The sequence below is a fragment of the Saccopteryx leptura genome, chromosome 2 (genome assembly GCF_036850995.1).
Source record: "Saccopteryx leptura isolate mSacLep1 chromosome 2, mSacLep1_pri_phased_curated, whole genome shotgun sequence".
In the NCBI taxonomy this organism is placed as follows: Eukaryota; Metazoa; Chordata; class Mammalia; order Chiroptera; family Emballonuridae; genus Saccopteryx; species Saccopteryx leptura.
Genome location: NC_089504.1, coordinates 271749899 through 271769207, shown reverse-complemented (window position 1 = coordinate 271769207; position 19309 = coordinate 271749899).

Here is a 19309-nt window from a genome sequence, read left to right as displayed (position 1 = left end):
GAGAGTGGAGAGCAGGGACAGTATTAGCTTTCAGAGTATTAGTGTTCAGGCTGTACAGTCTTCGGTATACTACTGACTGTTCTGTTTGAATGAAAAAGAAATCATCCCTTTTCTACAGCCATGCGTTAGTCTGAATACCTCACCCTCAAACACACACACTGTTACAGAAAGGAGATCTTCTGGGTCACATTCTGGGCCAGCAAGAGAAGATTCCTTTGCGACTACGTGCCAGGACAAAGGTGAGCCTCAGACACCTGGCCTGTAACTCTGGGGCACAGATGACCAGGTTTTTGCATCCTCCCTCCCAACACAGAAGGCTGCTTCCAGGGACTTTTCAGTAGCGCCTGTGACCAGGAGAGGGGTTCATTCCCACCCTCTGTCCCTCCCCTGCCTGCTGCCCCAGTACCATAACTCAGAGAGGGCTTGCTGTTTGTGTTGATTGCTAATTTATTTTCATTCATTGGCCTGCAGAAGCTTGTGATTATCCATGCTGAGTGTGAACTTGCACCAGAGAGAGAAGGTGGGGGTTGTTTCCCTCTCATTTGGCGTCAATGGAAGCTGCCAGAGCAGAGGTAAATGTGCAGCAACCGTCCAGATGGAAAAAGACCAGTGAGGCCCATGACACTGCCTCACAGATGGCATTTGATGAATAAGCTGGAGCTGTGGAATTATGAAGCTGTGGGGTGCAAGGCTAGATTAAAAGCTGTGAGGAGATTGGACAAGAGCCCCAACCCCCATATGGAGGTGCCCCTCCTGCTTCTTCCTCCCTGGCTTCCTTTCGGGGGGGGGGGGACCGTTCAGATTCTTTCTAACCAGTCGGACACACTGGGTTTTTCAAGTCCTGCAGAAGTTCTGTGGAGTCCAAATCCTGCAAGATTGAATTAAACAGACATGATATTCACAGGTGTAGACCGGACTTGCATTTCTTCACCCTTCTCTCCGGGTCACCCTCTTTCCACTCCAGGGGCACATGTCCTTCTCCAGGTAAAGGAAGCCTTGATCTGACTGCCGGAAAAATGAGAGTGCTCTCCTTCCTCCCAGCTGCCTTGCTCAAGTCCCTGCTCTGTCTCTCTTTTCAGCTCTTCCCTATTTGCTTTATTCTGTTTAAAATATATATACATTCAACTAAAGAGAACCAAGGAAAGAGAAATGATACTTTCTCATTCATTCATTCACGAAGTGTTTATTGGCCGCCTGCTCTGTGCTGGACAGCACCTTGCTGTCCTATTTCCACAGAATGCACTCAACTGCAGAGTTCTTTTAAGCTCTGCTTAGGGGGTTGACAGATTGATCTGAGAGCCTGTGGCAAAAACGGCTAGTTTTCCACCAAAGATTGATGGCCCCCTTTCGGAGTGTAGACATGTTTCTGGGAAGCAGCTATGCAACCAGGGACTTCATTACCCAGCCTTCCTCGCTTCCAAGTTGGGTCATGTGACAGTGCAATGTAGTAGAAGGGATGTGTGCCACTGTAGCACCCTACTTGTAGAAATCTCCCCTGTAGTTCTCCACCTGGAGAATGGTGGAGTCACAATTTCGAAAGGGCCATGTCTCTAAATTACCACGTGGAAGACTGCCCACCAATCACCCATGTTGAACTCTAAAATGTGTAAGAAAGGTGTTGGGCAGAGCCAATACAGTTTGGGGTTTTCCTGTTATAGCAGCGGGCACTACCCTTCTTCGTGAGAAGGGAGGGGTGTGGAGCCTCTCTGCCCTCCCCTTGGTTCCTGAGATCAGAGCTCGTCCCAGCATGTCCCCTCCCAGGCTTTTCATCTTCATCCCAGAGAAATGAGTTACTTCACCCCATTCTGTCTCATGACTGTTAAGCCCAATCCGGAGAGACCCGAAACATTAAAGACATGAACAAGGTCCGTCAATCACACACCAAAGCTTTATTGTCTAGCTTGGCCAAGCGGCAGCAATTCCGACAGAAATCTGAGTGAGAGCGCGCCGGCTCTTTGTTTTACCTAGTTTTTATAGTTTTGTAAGTGGGAAGTACAGAAGCAAAAATTGTAATTAGGAGCCCTTTACCACTATTGGTTATAGTTATATGTCCTTTAACATGATAGGACCATGTTCAATTTGCAAGCCATACATCCTTTTGGAGAAAACAAAATTTACAATTCAACACAATGGTAGAAAGATGTCTCATTACATATTAAAAGGCATTCCTATACTTTCTAGTGTTCATCCGCCATCTCTCTGTCCAGAGTCACATGTATTAACCACATGCATTTACATAAGAGAGGTAGTTTCCATGGGGACAAATGCCCGCAAATGGCTCATAGTTATAAGAAAAGGTTTATTTTGGCTTTTCTCTTCCTGCACCTGGCTAGCCATTCACCCCTTTCCCCACAGGTGTGTTGGAATGTCTGGGGATCCATGTTTTCCTCCCTTTTGCATTTACAATACAATGCCAAGAGCCATCCTGGTTATGCCAATCACACAGTACAGAGACTATTCTCACAATTTTTCTGCACACCTTAACCCAAATTAATAAAATGTTCTCCAAGCCTCTTAAAATATTAATATTAATTCTGTAGTTTTGGGTACCTTACAACACCTGCGGGTGAAGTGCTTCAGTGGCTCTTCAATGACTGCACACATGATGCACACTCCATCCCAAATATCCTCCCCCTTGGGGATGTCTTGTTTATTCCAAAGAGCTTAGCGCTGGGGGTGGACCTCTGTGACATTTTCTATCTCCTCAGCGGCACCCTCTTCTCCACTCTCTGAAGATTCATTCTTACTCCTGGACATACAGCCGATCCTCATTACTCCAGATTCCATCTTTTCCTAATTGGCCTGCTCACTAAAATTTATTTGTAATCCCAACATCAATAGTCATGACACTTCAGTGGTCTCTCCAGACATGTACAAAGCATTGAAAGATTTGACGTGCTCAGCAAGCTCGTTCCCACCTGAGGTCGAACAAGCTGCCCCTCTGCCTTCGTGGTTCAGCTCTCACACTGTAGACAAGTGTCCTTTGACTGGTCCAGTTAGTGCTCACACTTCTTGTACGTCGTGTACTTTTGCTGGTGATGTCACTGTTTAGAATGCCACCCAACGGTAGAGTGGACATGTTCCTAAGCACAACAAGGCTATGATGGGCCTGACAGAGAAAATACGTGTGTTACGTGAGCCTAGGGCAAGTATGAGTTATAGAGCTGTTGGCTGTGAGCTCAATGTTATGAATTAACAATATATATGAGTAAGGTGTCTTTAAACAGAAACACACATAAAACAAGGTTAGGTATTGATCTGCTGACACAAATGTCATGAACAGAGGCTTGTAGGAATTTAATTCTGTATTTCTCCTAGGGGCAACGGTTCGGTATGTGCTTATTCTATGTTTATAGCAACTTTGAGAACATTACTGCAGATAATGAGAATCAGCTGTGCTTCATACTGTTTCCCGAGCATTTGGTTCAGCATCTTTGCAGAATAAAAGCTTCTCAAGAGCAAGGAGCCCAAGCCCCAGCACATGCTAAATACAGGCGCTCCTCCAGTTAAGATGGGGTTATGTCCTGATAAACCCATTGTAAATTGAAAATATTAAGTTGAAAATGTTTTTAATATGCCTAACCTTCCGAACATCATAGTATAGCCTACCTTCAAGGTGCTCAGATAACTTATATTATCCTACAGTCGGGCAAAATCGTCTAACACAATGACTACATGGTAGAACATTGAAAGCTTATCCTGGTGACGGCGTGGCTGATTGGAGCAGCGGCTCGCTGCCACAGCCCACCATCACGAGAGAGCTCGTACCGCATACGGCTAGCACGGCGAAAAAATCAAAATCCAAAATTCAAAGCACGGTTTCTACCAACTGCTTATTGCTTCCTCACCACCAGAAAGCTGAAAAATCTGCAAGTGAAATCGCCGTAAATTGGGGACTGTCCCTACATGTTTGTCACACATGTGATTTAAAGAAGTGAAAACTATAGCATCCTGAGCCTGGTACCTGTGCTATGCAAATGCCATAGACCTGCCCCCTGCTCACCTGAACTGGAAACAGCCCAGAATGATGAACTGTCACAGGCTCAAGGACCCACAAACAGAGGTAAGCCAGGCTGTGTGGAGGTGGGGAGTCTTCACGATTCCCAGGAGGAGACGTCCAGGGACCAGCTCCACGTGCAGAAGGAAGGGCTTGGTTAAAGATACGGATCTGGGGGTCACCAGGGTCGGGACAGAGATTCAACTTGAGGCACAGGTGAGCGAACAGAGATCACACAGGACGAGGAGAGGGCCTGGTATCGACCCGCAGGGCCGGAGAGGAGCGGGGGAACCTCACGCCTTGGGCTTGTTCCAGCTGCAGTCCCAGCAAAGTCCCCATAGAAGGGAGTTAGGTGCACATCCCAGGTAATGTGTCTCCCCAGTGCTCTGACAGGATCCGGAGCCCTGGTAAAATTCTAGACCATGTTAAACACTAGTGTGTGAGCACTAGAAAAGGGAGTGGAGGTCAAGCAGAGTTAGCAGATGTTTATCGACAACAGGTCAGGAGAAGCCACCCGGAGAGGCTGAGGATGGTGGTCGGGACAGCAGCGATGGCCGGATGCCCCTATTATATCCCCATGGCTCTCCTCTGCTTCAAGGACAGCTCTGTCTGGGCTCAGAGTCTCCTTTAATGATAACATCCCGGCTCAAGCTCACAATCCCTGAGGTCAAGAAAGCCCAGGTACAAGTGTCCCCAAGCGAGGGGCAGTTTGTATCCCTGGGGGCCATTTTCAACCAAAGGGAGGTGGGAGCCGGAGGTAAATGTTCCAAACTCCTGTCCATCAGGTGGACAGTTCTGGAAGGTATGCTGTTACAATTTCCAGAAGGTCCCCAAAGAATTATACCCTGTTGCCCTCAGCAGTGACTTTGATAATACACTCTTACGCCAGTTTTCCTCCTTCCTGTTAGATCTGCTTCCTGGGTCACCTCCTAGGTCCTAGGATCTGCACTCAAGACTTTATCCAGAGCTCTGCTTCTGGAGAAGTCAGAGAGGAGAAGTCAAGGATGTGGGGTAGTCTGAGACATTGAATGCCACGAAGAGATCACATAGACTGATGCCCAGGAAGAGTCACGAGCAACAGGGAGGTGGTGCAGGTCATCGGGAGGCGCTGCCATCAGGGGCGGGGGCGCCACCTCCCCATGCAGAGTCTTTCTTGCTCTGCACAACCCTCAACCAGGGCTCAGTGCTTCCTCGGCCTCCAGAAACAAGCATTCCCTAAACCGGCGTTCACCGAAGGTGTTGTAGACTCGCTGAGTGAGGGCTAGTGTGTTCACTGCACCCCGCACTGCAAGCTCTGCCAGCAGTCCCGGGACACTGCCGCTTCTCAGACCCTGTCCCCAGCCACAGCCAGATCCCCCTTTCTGGCCTCTGGGCCCTCTACCCCGCTGGCTTCTGCCTCGCCTCTCCTGGACAGCCTCCTCCAGGGGCCAGGCCGCCTCTCAGCCGCCAGCCACCCGAGGGCTGGGCTCATACATCCATGCTGCTGAGCGGTGAGCCACAGCACTGGGGCCCACGCCCTGAGTGCTCCTGTCTTCTCGGGGTTCCCTCTCCAGCAGTGTGTCCCCTCCCACAGTTGCTTTTTATAGAGAAGACATGACAAGGATGAGAATAGGGATAACCTAGTGAACCCCCCCTTCCCCCAGCCAGAGTAGATGCCTTGTGGCTGCTTTCCAAGGACTGAGAACAATTCTTTCTGGAAGCCTCTCTCCTGAGATGATCTGATAAAAAAATAATAACATTAAAAATATAAAACATTCTCATGTATTACAATCCATTCATTTCCTATCGCTCATGTTCATGGTTGTGGGTGGCTAGAGCCAATCACAGCTGTCCTCTGGGACAACACCAAATTTTTATTGGATAATGCATAACATACACAGGTCATTGTATGGCTCTCGTGGAATTACATTTTAAAATATGTGGCGTTCATGGCTCTCTCAGCCAAAAAGTTTCCCGACCTCTGACCTAGGAGCTCTGTTTATCATCACCACACCCACCCCTCCCTTCATGCCCCAGCTCATGTCATTGACCCAACAAAAACTTACTAGGCACGTACTTTGTGCCAACCCCAGAATTTGTTGGCAATGGTGGAGGTCAGGGAGGCAGGCTCATGGTGCTCTGGGGGCCCCCAGCCAGAAGAGGGGGACAAGACTATGTGTTGCGGAACTTGGGGTGGGGGCGCTGCAGAGATGCCGGAGAGCAGGCCCTGGCCACCCGCTCCCACCTGCTCCCACAGCATGCACACCCTAGTCTGCCCCTGGGTGCTCTACTGGGAGGCCCAAATGCTAGAGCAGCTGGGAATCTGGATGCCCTTTACTCCCACCCTGCTGAGATAAGGGGTTCAGAGAGAGCAAGCAGCTTGCTCACACAGCCCAGCAAGTGAGTAACAAAGCCAGTGTGATAAAGGAGGCTCTTTCCTTCCAAACCACTGCCCTGCCCACTGCTGCCTTCCTGACACCACATATCAGAGAGAAGTTGCTGGGCACGTCCAAAGCCCTAGTCGTGAACATTAAACACACTTTCTGCTTGTGACAAGTGCTTTCATCTGGAGGACGGCGAGGTGAGGTGTGTGTGTGTTGAGTGGAATTCCATGTTACTCCCCTCGTAATCCTGGGGGCTGCTTGCAAGAGGAGGTATTTCAGCAGCCCTCTAAATGATACATGAATGTGGTGGGTTGATGAGGGAGAGGCCCTGGGGACAGGGGAGGTGAAGATTGGACCTGAAACCTGGGGCTGATGGAGTCAGGTATGGCTGCGCACCAGCAGGCTCTTCAGGTCCGCTGGTCCCCTTGGTTCTTTCCCCAGACGATAAACCAAAGGCCCTTCAAGCCCCTCCTGCCAAACATGCAGTCACGGAAGAAGAACAAAGCAACCGCCCAGCCACAGAGAAGCAAAGCAGGCTGTGACTCAGTGTGGACACAGCGACACGCTCCTCGCCAGGGCCAGAGGCCCCTTTCGCCTCTGCGGGGAAGCTCAGTGCTTTGTGAACGCAGCTGCGGGCCTGGGACCTCTGGAAACCTCATGGAGAGGGAATTGGACACAGGGATTGGAAAACTAAGGTCAGAAACTCGCTCTGACACGTACTGGAAGCAATCTCGCTGTCCAGCAGTAGAGCCGCCACTTACAAATTATGGCACGTCAATATCCCAGACTTCATCCAGCTACGAGACAATAATTGTGACAAAACTTGCCTGTAGCCTCCCATCCAGTGAGACACAACAGAACCCACTATGACGGGTGTGTCCCGGGAAAAGTGCAGGAAGGTCAAGTGCACAGAAAGCATTGCTGTCTGATGGAATTAACCTATTACCTTGGTGAAGAAAATGATTGTCCGAGTGCTGGATTCTTTTCAAAGTGTTCAGCTCACATTGTTGTTACATTGCCTTTTAAAACCAGTTTAATACAAAAAAAATATGAAAAAGAAAGAAAAGAAAAAGAAAAAAAGGAAAGGAGTTATCAAAGAAAAAGGAAGCTTATTTATTTATTTTCTAGCCAGCATCTTCTCCATTTCCATTGAGTTCATACATTTTCTTGAAAAATATGGCCCCTAAGGAGAGAGACCGCCCCAAAAGACACCCAACAGCACAGACCTCACCTCCCGGGGAGGCAGCCAGGGACAAGTGCCCTCATGCTTCCATCCCCCTCCCCCACCAGGAGACTGCCCGAGTCCTCGGGGCAAGGTGCCCCTAGAGCAGACCCGACCTGTCCCCAGGGCAGGCTGTGGCTGTGGAGAGGGGCTCAGCCAGGGTCCCATCCTGTCCTGCCTGGCATCCTTGCCCCCGAGGCCCTGGTCAGTGACCGTGGAGAGAGGCCTCGCTTCCTGGCTGGAGCAGTGCGGCGGCAGGCCCGGCCTGGGCGCTCTGTGCAGTGTCCTGGGTGCTCTGTGCAGTGTCCTGGGCGCTCTGTGCAGTGTCGGTCTGGCTCTGGCGGTGTTGGAGTTTACAAGCCTCGCACAGGGATCTGTGCGGTCAGATGGGTGCTCTGTTTCTCTGTGACGGGAGAAGGAGCCGAGTCCTTTGTGAGACCCTACCACATGACCCTGATACATCAACCCATCTAACTCTCATAGCGCGTTCCGTGACAGCGTTCTTGGTATCCCCATTTTGACGATGAGAACGCTGAGGTTTGGGAAAATCACTGAAAGTTTCAGAGCTCAGACGGGCAGACCGGAAAGGCCAGGCCCTCGGCATTACAGCGGGCTGAGCTACCGCCCGCGGCCTGGTAATGGCTGTGCAGAGTTGGAGGCGGGGGGGGGACACCGAGAAGGAGCCTGGTTCTCCTGGCGCCCAGACCTGGGTTGGGGCTGCATTCCCACGGCCTCTGAGAAACGGCCAACCCTATGCACATACCCCACGCTGTGCACCCTGGCCTGGAGCCCTGTGGTCCACAGAACTGCTCAGAGCTCCCATGGTTCTGCTGGTGCCTAACCTCCTACCTCAGACCTCCTCCACCATCCTCGTCCACCAGCACCAGCTCAACAACCCCCAGCTCCCTTGTCTGATGGGCTGGGCACAGAGTAGGGACAACTGCAGTGCTCAGAATTCTCTGTTGGCCCTTGAGACTCCTACCTGTTTATGCAGAAGTCAGATGCCACATCTGAGAAGGCATCTAGAGAGGCTGCTCAGACAGCTCAGCTGTGTTCCCCCTGCCTGCCCTCAGTCCCCAGGGCCACCCGAGCCAGTAAACATGGCAACAAGAGTCACCTGCCCTCGTTACCTGGCATCGTCCTGCACTCAAACATCTCTCCCTCATCAGCCAAATAGACACTGAGACAGTGAAGCCTTGGGCTCCAGGGGGAGACCAGGTGGTTCTTCCTATCCCTCACAGAGCCGCTCTGTCCCCAAGGCTTTGCTGAGGCCTCGTGGCACTGGTGTCCCAGAGGAGAACAGCCTGAAAAATAGGAGGTACTATATACTATGTTAGTTAATGAAATTATTCATACATATTTTAGAAATAAGTACAATAAAAGATGAAATTAAATTTCAAAAAATGGAAGCTCAGGATCAGACTGTGGTCTTGAAATGCCATTCATCCCCAGGGCTTCTTGCAGGAGGGGCTGATTCCAGGTCAGGGTACGTACAAGACAAACATAGAACTTCTTATATTTCATAGCAAGGAAACCACTGAAGATGGCTAGGGGTAGTCAACCTTTTTATACCTACCGCCCACTTTTGTATCTCTATAAGCAGTAAAATTTTCTAACCGCCCATCAGTTCCACAGTAATGGTGATTTATAAAGTAGGGAAGTCCCTTTACTTTATAAAATTTATGAAGCATAGTTACAGCAAGTTAAAGCATATAATAATAATTACTTACCAAGTACTTTATGTCGGATTTTCGCTAAATTTGGCAGAATAAATCTTTATAAAACAACTTACTATAGTTAAATTTATCTTTTTATCTATACCCTGGTTGCTCCGCTACCGCCCACCATGAAAGCTGGAACACCCACTAGTGGGCGGTAGGGACCAGGTTGACTACTACTGGCCTAGAGAGCAGATGGCAGTGTTGACTCAGTGCTGGTTTGATGAGGTGCTCAGCCAGTCAGGGAGGTGCACATAGCAAGGCCCTGTGGCAGCCTCTCAATAATGTGAGCAACCTCTAGGAGCTGCTGGGGACCTCCAGCCAGCAAGGAGCAAGGGCCCTCCTTCCCATAACCTCAATGAAATGAACTCTGCCAGCAACTTGAGTGAGCCTGCAAGCAGCCTTCCCTAATCCGAGCTTCCAGATGATAACACATCACAGCAGACACCTGAGTGGCAGCTGTGAAGTCCTAAGCAGAGGACTCAACTAAACTGCGTCCAGACTCCTCACCTGCAGGGACTGTGAGATAATAAACATGTGTGGTTTGAAGGTGCTCAGTCTGCGGTATTATACTGCAGTAGCACGCTAATACAGTTGGGGACTTGCAAGTCAGCCACAGGCCTCAGGGTCAGGAGGGCTCTGTGCCCCTCCCCCCTCTCCCCATCCCAGCACATATTTTCTCTGAGGGCCGGGCAGGCAGTGGCTCAGCTCCAGTGACTGTGGGAGGAGACGAGAAGAGGCGCATGTCTCCTCAGTGCCCCCTTCACCTGCCATGCAGACAAACACACAGAAACCAGAATTGTTCTTCACTAGATAGGAAGAAGTCAGGGGCGGCCTGCAGGTTAGTGGTCAGGCCAGACCAGGGCAGACAGTACGTCTGTGAGGGGACGAACATGGGTCTTGCCCAAGTTAGAAAGCAGGGTGGGAATTTCAGGGGAATGACAGTAAGTTACTTGACGGAGACCTTGGGGCAGCAGGGCCTGCAGGATGACCTTTATCAGTGATTCTCAAACTTGAGCAAACATCAAAATTCCCTGGAGGTCCTGTTAGAAACACAGATTGCAGCCCTCCCGCCCCCCGCTTCGAATTCCGTGTCTGATTGGGAGTTGATCCAGCCCAGTGAGCTCTAATGGTGAGCAGCAGTGACATCTTGTGGTGAGAAGAAGAATGGACCTTGGTCGGCCTGTGAACCTCAGCCTCCAGGGTGCCCGCGGGTCCAGGGTGATTCCAGGGCAGCACCGCCCAGACAGAGTCTAAGCAGCCCTGTCCTTGCCCCAGAGTGTGCACGCACCTGTGTGCCTCATTTTACCCTAGAACTGGGGAGCCTAATCTTGTTTCCTAGAACTTCCAGCTTCCTTTTAGAATACGCTCATCCTCATTTTTGTGAATAAGTTCTTGTACTGGTCTCTTCACCCACAAAAGGTGAAGGCTTGGGAACCAATGCCTTCAAGTCTCAGCCACAAGTGGGACTCTCCCAAGTCAGGAGACTGGCTTCCTGAACAGGGTGACTCGCTTAGAACTGCTTTCAGCCCAAAGGGCATTTGGTAACGTGACTGTTATCCTCAGTAGCTTGACATCAAACCTTGGCAGGACTTTCTGACTCACGTTGTAATGGTTTGTGGACCTGGCCAGTGCCAACCCTTCTTTCCTCATGCTAACTTGGTAGACAGAGCCGGGCAGCTACGGGGAAGTCCAGCGCCACTGGGCCTGGGTCTGCAGGCCTGGGTTCGATTCCCTGCTCTGCTTCTGAGCTGTGAGACCTTGCACCCCTCCTCTCAGCTCTCTGAGTTGATTCATGCAGAAAATGAGGAATCTGAAATCAGTCATTTATGCAAAAGTAGCCACCCGGTAAACATAAACGGTGGGGCATGGAGTTGGGGGGATTGGGAGGGAACAGGGGTACAGTCAGTCTGCCGCAGGGCTCCATTGCTCTGCTCTGTACACGGCTGAGGGGGGCACTCCGCCAGCCCCAACCTCCCTCAGGGACCAGCTCACCCTGCTCACCCGCCAGCATCCTTTGCACCTGCCCAATCTCTCACATAGGCTGCTGCTGGGAGCACTGCTGCTCACAGTCAGCAGGAGGCGTCCACGGGGCGGGGCCTGGGCTGGTGTGACAGTGAGTTAGGAGGTGGCACCTTCCCATGAACCCTCCCCACTGAGATGACCAGGCCAGCTTAGCTTTACCTCCAACACCCCACCCCTGCCCTGGACATGCTCGGTTTCAAAAAGTGGCCTGTGAGGTCGTCCAAGGAGCCAAGGTCAGGAGGTAGGGAAGGTCAGCTTCTTGCCCAGCCTTGTCTGGTGGAACCTTCTGGAATGATGGAAATGTCCTATATCTGCGCTGTCCAATACAGCAGCTATTAAGCACTCCAGATGCTCAAAAGTGTAAATGAGGAATTTAAAATTTTATTTTTATGAATTTAAATCCCTAAGTAGCCGCATATAGTTAGTAGTTCTAATCATGCCCCACCTCCCAAAAACTGTGTCCTGGGAAAGATCAGATCGTTAGTTGACAATAAAGGCATGTAATGAATACAACGTAAAACCTCGTTCTCCCTCCTCCACCAGGTTCAGGACCGCAAGCCGAAGGAACTGGCAGTGGGTTTTAGAGCTACCACTTCTGAAGATAAAACCTTCTGGGATGCCAGGCAAGCCCCCCAGTCATGTTGGGGGTGTCACAGACCACCAGTGGAGATGTTAAGAATTCCAGTGCCCCCCGCCTCCAAATTCCAGGGAATTTTACTTTCTCTGATTCCCCGAAGTCATGAGGTCCAGGAAGCCACATTTGATCTGGTGCCTATCAACAGGTCTAAGGTCACTGCCCATGTCCAGCCAGGTTTCATTTGAACTGCAGTGGAGGATCTGATGGGACCACACTGAGAGGCCGACCCCAGCCACTGCCCCTGCTTTGCATGGAGTGAAATGCATTGGGACAGGACATCAGGTGCTGTGGTCTCAGAGATGAGGCCCTAACAGCAACCAGAGATAGCAGTCCAGACTGACTGTTCCCACAGGCCAGGGGTTGCAAATCTGCCCCCACGATCCCTGTACCTTGTTCCAGCCTGACCCTCTGAACCTCAGGGGTGGCTGAGAGGGTGCAGGTGGGAGAAAGGGACAGACAGTGGGCATCCGTGTAGGAACTGGGGCCATGAGAGCCAGGAGAACAGGGTTCTGACCCCCATGGGTCACTGCATACATGATGGCACATGATTCTGTGTTTCATGTCAGCTTTTCCAGTTGTAAATGCCACTAATAATAACTGTCTGAACTGCCTCAAAGTGCTGCTATAGAGCTCAAGTTGGAGACCACATGTCCATTCACTAACCCATTTATTCATTAGGAGTTTACTGAGGACTTGCCTGGAACAGGACCATCCAGGCCAGGGGTCCCCAAACTTTTTACACAGGGGGCCAGTTCACTGTCCCTCAGACCCTTGGAGGACCAGACTATAAAAAAAACTATGAACAAATCCCTATGCACACTGCACATATCTTATTTTAAAGTAAAAAAAACCAAAATGGGAACAAATACAATATTTAAAATAAATAACAAGTAAATTTAAATCAACAAACTGACCAGTATTTTAATGGGAAATATGGGCCTGCTTTTGGCTAATGAGATGGTCAATGTGCTCTTCTCACTGACCACCAATGAAAGAGGTGGCCCTTCCAGAAGTGCGGCAGGGGCCGGATAAATGGCCTCAGGGGGCCGCATGCGGCCCGCGGGCCATAGTTTGGGGACCCCTGATCCAGGCTGTCCGCGGCAACAGGAAGATGGAGAACGCTCTGGGAGCCCCACCCATGACATCTTAAACACCAACGCTGGCAATATGCACACAGGCTTTGCATCACCGTTTCCTAAACTGGGAGAGGAGGCCTATTTCAGGGAGGAGGAGGAGGAAGGAGGAGGAGACCGAAGGGAGGAGGAGGCAGCCTGCCCAGGTGGCCCCATCCGGCCTGTGAGGTCACCCAGCGGCAGCAGCACAGGCCAGGCTCTTCCGGAAGCTCCCGGGGATTGCTGAGCTGGGTGTGACTCGATAGATATCGTATCTGCTCAGCCACCTCATGGGCCTCTCAGCTCTGGCGTCTCAGGTTCTTGCCTCCAACTCCTCTCACGGCCTCGCTGCTGGCCTCGCTGTCACTCTCTCCCTTCCCGCCTTCCCCAGCCTCCGTGCCGAGGGTTTGGAATGATGGTGACACCTGCGGAAAGCCTGCCTGAGAGGCCCCCGTAGGAACCAGCCTTACTCCTCATTTGGGGCCCAGGTTTCCTGGGGCCTTTCCCTCTAGCCAAAATTTGGCCAAGAGAGCTGGTACCAGCCATGCCCGTTGGTACCTTTCAGGCAGCTGAGGGGCTGAGCCTGGGTGATAAGGGGGGGTTCTCTCATTGGGGCGGCATTGGGCTCAGACTCCTGGATGCCATGGGTAGTGAACCAGGCTAATCGGGCAGACGAGCCGGGCGCTCTCCCTCCCAGGAGCACACCCAGGCCTTTCTTCCCCCACAGGCGTGCATCTCCTAAGCCCTGAGGTGTGCAGCACAAGAGTAGCAACCCAGGGAGCAGTGGGCAGCGGCAGCTCATGCTGGGCTCTCCTCCTGGCACTGTCCCAGGGCCCCTTCTCTCTGATTTCCCAGGGAGCTAAAGCAGCCCTGCCTAGGCTGTCTCCTGTTGCTTCTTTTATCCTAAGCCCTTCCTTGTTTCACTGTCCCCAGTTTTGAGAAACATACTCTCAAAAAACAAACAAACAAATAAATAAACAAACAAAAATCAAGCTGGGACCATGGAAGGCAGAGGTAACAGAATGGTCAAGGGAAGCAAAGATGGCATGGGGCCAGCCTAGTTCCCGGTACAGAGGGGTTTAGCACGCCGTCCCTGACAGAAGCTGGCACAGCAGCCTGAGGCTCCAAAGTATAGACTCGATCTTGTCTTGTTCGATTTCTCCCATCAGGCTGGGAGCCCCTCAAACCCACGGCCATGTCTCCTCTTGATCTTACACCCTCAACCTGCCTGGTAAGGAGTTTGATCCCTTAGAGCTTGACAGCACGCGCTGAGCACCTGCAGCCTGTGGGCCAGGCCTCCTGGGAGGGGAGCAGAGGCCAGGTGCTCCCAGCATCCTGAGTGGCTTGCTTAGCCAGTCTAGGCCCGGTCTGTCCAGTTCTAGGGCTCAGCCTCCTGGGCATACAGTGTTGGGAGAAGCTCGAGGTAATTTCCATGCAACGAGGTAATCAGCACTCTTCACCTCCCCATCACCTATGGAGCAGGCACGGACCCGAATTCCTCTCTCCGATGTTCAGATGAGCCTGTTGGCTCCAGCTGGAGACCAACCAGTCAGCACTACGGACTGAGCCCCTGCTGTGGGCAGAGCTGAGTGCTCAGTGCGCTGAAGTCATTTTTTGCTTTGCCTGCTCGTCATTCCTTCCTCCTCATTCTGGCCCACCTTCCTGTAATCTGTACGATCTTCATATGTCCCCTCACCAGAGGTAAGCACCTGGCCCCAGCCTGGCCAGCAAGAGATTCGCCCCAGCCCCTAACTCTGGCCACAGCAATGGGTGTGTAGGCATCTGCATCGAGACTTGCTGGAATGAGTCGGGGGACCCAGCTCTCTCTGGTAGAACAGATGAGCCTGAGCCCACTGGTGGGCATCTTGCCACCATGGGAGGAGAGCCAAGGCAGGAAACAGAAGAATGTCCTCAATTCCTGGGGGTATTTCTTGAACTCTGAGAGCTTCCATGCCTCGGGTTGTCAAGCTATGTAAGCAGCTACATTTCCTTTCTTGCCTAAATTAGTTTGAGAGGCATTTTCTGTCTCTGGGAACTAGAAGAGTGCTGGCTGCAGTGGGGGGTGGGCCCAGGAGAAAGGGAAATGGGTTTTACCTTCAGAAAGGGCCCAGGCTAAAGGGAAAGAGGATTTGCATTTTTGGGTGTTTGATCTTCCACGTTTTAAACTGTGTGTGTGTGTGTGTGTGTGTGTGTATAAGATATACATTCAAAAAAGTTCTTATACTTTTTATTTCTCTAATAACTAATCTATATTCAAAATAAAAAATTTTTTCCCAAAAAGAAAAAGGAAGGAAGGTCATTTGGATCCCACTATCTGCTGTTATTCTTTTTTTCAGTGTGTTCAAAAATGAGAGTAGGGTCATACTGCACCTATGACTTCACTCTGTTTTCCTCCCCGCTTGTACATGGTGGCCTTCTTCAGGAACATCTGAAGGAAACCGTTAGGAGATAAGGTCGTGACAAGACCAAGTCACCTGCATTTCACCACCGAGCTCCGCATCTTGTTTCAGAAAGAGGCACAGGAAGCTGGCCATCTGAGGACAAAAAAAAATGGTGATTTCTCTCCATCAGGTCACGTTCAGAGGAAGTCTGAAACATGGAGCATTCATTACTTCACTCGTCCAACGGGTGAACACTTAGGTGCCTCCCCTGTACCAGGCACTGTACTGGGCACTTGGGGTATGATAGGCAAAGCCAGCCGGTCTCTCCTCTCATGCAGCTTATAGGGTGGTGAGGAAAAGACATTCACCACATACTCATGAAACACATGTGAAGCATGAGTGTGACAGGTGTGACAAGAACATACCACGGGGGGATTAGACCCCGCCAGGAAGGCTTTCCTGAGGGATGGGGCTTAGACTGGGATCTGAAGGGTGGAAAGATGTTAACCAGGCCCAGGGAGGGAGCTGAGCCTTCATGCAGAGGAACAGCACAGGATAGGCACCTCTAGCTGGAGACAGTGTGGCGAGGGACCATGCGAAGGTCAGGGCTGGCTGCAGTGGAGAGCAGAGAGCGTGCGTCCTGTGTCGGGAGGCAGAGAGAAGTAGGAGACATATGAGGCAGGGCCCTGGAAGTCTCCGTGATCAGCTTTGTGTTTATCCTAAGAACAAAATGGGAAACCCCTGACATTTCCCCAAGCAGGTGTGCATGTCAACACAACTAGATCTGTGCTCTGTGAAGGCCACGCCCCTGCATTGTGAGCGATGGATTGGATAGGACCAAAATGGACTAGTGGGTAGACGATTATGGCAGGAAAGATTAGGGTTGCTTGCATCAGAGTGATAATATAGGAAGAAGAGATGGGGGAGGATTGGAGAAGAATTTGGAAGATAAAATGGGCAGAACTTGGTAACCAATTGATACGGAGTGTGAGTAAGAATATGTGTGTCGAAGAAGATTACTGGGTTTCTTCTTGGATCGCTCACATGGGTAGGGAGTGCCAGTCACAGAGCCAGGAAATGCAGTCAAAGAACCAGGCTGAGGAGACAATCAAATTTTTTTTATTTTATTTATTCATTTTAGAGAGGAGAGAGAGAGGGAGAGAGAGAGACAGAGAGAGAGAGACAGGAGGGAGGAGCTGGAAGCATCACCTCCCATATGTGCCTTGACCAGGCAAGCCCAGGGTTTTGAACTGGCGATCTCAGCATTTCCAGGTCGACGCTTTATCCACTGTGCCACCACAGGTCAGGCCCAGGAGACAATCAATTTTGAGGAACCTTTGAGACACCCAAAAAGTGAAGTCAAGTAGGCAGTTGGATGTCTCAGTCAGGAGCTTCGAGATAATATGTGTGAGTCACTTGCAAATTGTGTGCACTGACCCATGAAACAACCAGCTGGTGTGGGTTGTGATCCCAGTTCACTGTTCTTCAGTGATCAGATCACTGCCCTTTCTGGGACTCAGGGTCTTCAAATGTTCAATGAGGGAGGGACCAAAGCTCCAGCCAGTTGTAATATTCCCTGAATCTGTGAGCATGTGAGGATGAAGCATTGCCTGAATCCAGCTTCCAAAACCAGGGGAAAGTCTACCAATTTGGGGAGTGTTCTGGCTATCTTAGACTGGCCATGTGATGTTCTTCTTGTGACCCTGGCTGTCCCTTCCATGGGCAAATCATAGACCATCTTAAGCAGTGGTAGGATTCAAATAATTTAGAACTGGTTCTCTGCCCTCATGACTGTTTTAAGTATAAAAAAACAATGATATACTGAAAGGTAGTTTATTATTTCATGCATTTAATATTTAAATAAGAACAATAAAAGAAGTACACAAAACTAGATTATAAGAAAGAGTTTTAAAATATTAATAAAAATATTAAGTAATACCTGACTGTAAAGCCAGTATCCACGGTCACCATCACAGCATTCTGGCCCATGCAGGTTTGCATTAGATTCGGACAGATGGTAATGAAATAACGGAGCCACAAACTGGTGGGCCATTATCTTTAATCCTAGCTTGCACCCAGCGGGCAAGTAAAAACACACACTGGGCTCCAAAACCCACTCATTCAGTGCTCACAAAGCTACTGACTTATCTGAGTTTCCTAGAATCAAAGATTTCTAGCTCACTAGCCTCATTCTCCTTTGTTCCCATCTCCTTCTCTCTACACAAACTCTGCACAAACTGGCTTCTCTTTCAGCGCTCCACCATCTTGGCTGCTTCTCCTCTCCTCCACATGGCCTTTCTCTGCTCTCCAACCTGCTCTCTGCTCTAATGCTAATCTAATGCTAACCGATAGAGCAAGCTCCCAGTCTGCCCCACTTTATAGTGCAGAAATCAAAACCTTTAATTCAATATACAAAATAGGGAAGTCTCTGATACAAAGTCTACCCCACATCAAAAAGGGTGGGCAAGGCTTAGTCCTAAAACCAAGCCCCAGGCTATAAGGATCCTGCCTACCCACAGCCCGCCCCCAACACACATTAATATAATTATGCCCATTCCAAGCATAAGGGCAACTAATGTCATCACCTGGGAGACGGGCTTCCATGTGGGCAGTGCCATCTTTAACAATGTGAGCATAATATATTTTATCTGCCCAACACTGACAAAAAACAATAAAACTGTTATTTAAGATATTTCCATATTGCTTCTTGATTGCATCTTTACTTGCAATTTTGTTCACTTTTATCTGGGCAGCATCAGCTGTGTGATTTATCCTTAACCATCCTTTCACTGTAGGAGGAGGATCCCATTCCATTAGAGGTAGGCCAGTTAGACTAATAGTCATTGTGTTTGATATATTAGAAATAGGCGACTTCTCTTCTCTGAACATATGATGTTCATCTTTGAAAAATCCCTTACTGCTTCTGCTGAACTTACAGCAATTGTTCTGACAATATTTTAAGCTCTTTGAACACTTTAAGGAATTGCATAGCTCTGGGAATTTTAAAAATGTTTTCCATGAAATCTCAATAATCATTAATATCAATTTGGTGATTAAAAATGTCATTAAATACAAGCAATTGCTCTTCAGCTGCTTTCCATGTACTTTCACTAGTACTTTCCACTAGTACTTTCCACTAGTACTTCTTCAATATTCCAGTAATCTGGCTCCAAAAAATTGAGAAATTATAATTTATTCCTATTTTGAAATTGGCTACAACTTGTTTTCAAATGTTCAGAATCCATTATTCCTTTTTTCAAATTCGTTACAATGTTTTCTAAAAGTCTTTCCCAAGGAAAGCCTGACAAATCGACGATTTTCTACAAATTTTACATTTTTGAAATTTTCTGAAGTAATTAATTCATCAACATTTTTTTCATATGGACTGAATGAACATTACTAGGGGCACTTAGAATACACTGTTGTGCAGATGAACATTAAAAAAGAGTATTGTGCTGCCTGACCAGGTGGTGGCGTCAGACTGGAATGCAGAAGACCCAGGTTTGAGACTCCGAGGTTGCCAGCTTGAGCGCGGGCTCATCTGGCCTGAGCAAAGCTCACCAGCTTGGACCCAAGGTAATTGGCTTGAGCAAGGGGTTACTCGGCCTGCTGAAGGCCCATGGTCAAGGCACATATGAGAAAGCAATCAATAAACAACTATGGTGTCACAACGAAAAACTGGTGATTGATGCTTCTCATCTCTCTCTGTTCCTGTCTCTGTCTGTCCCTATCTATCCCTCTTTCTGACTGTTTCTGTAAAAAAATAAAAAAAAATAAAAAAAAAATATATATATATGTATATATATATATGTATATGTATATGTATATGTATATATAAAAGAGTATTGTAAATT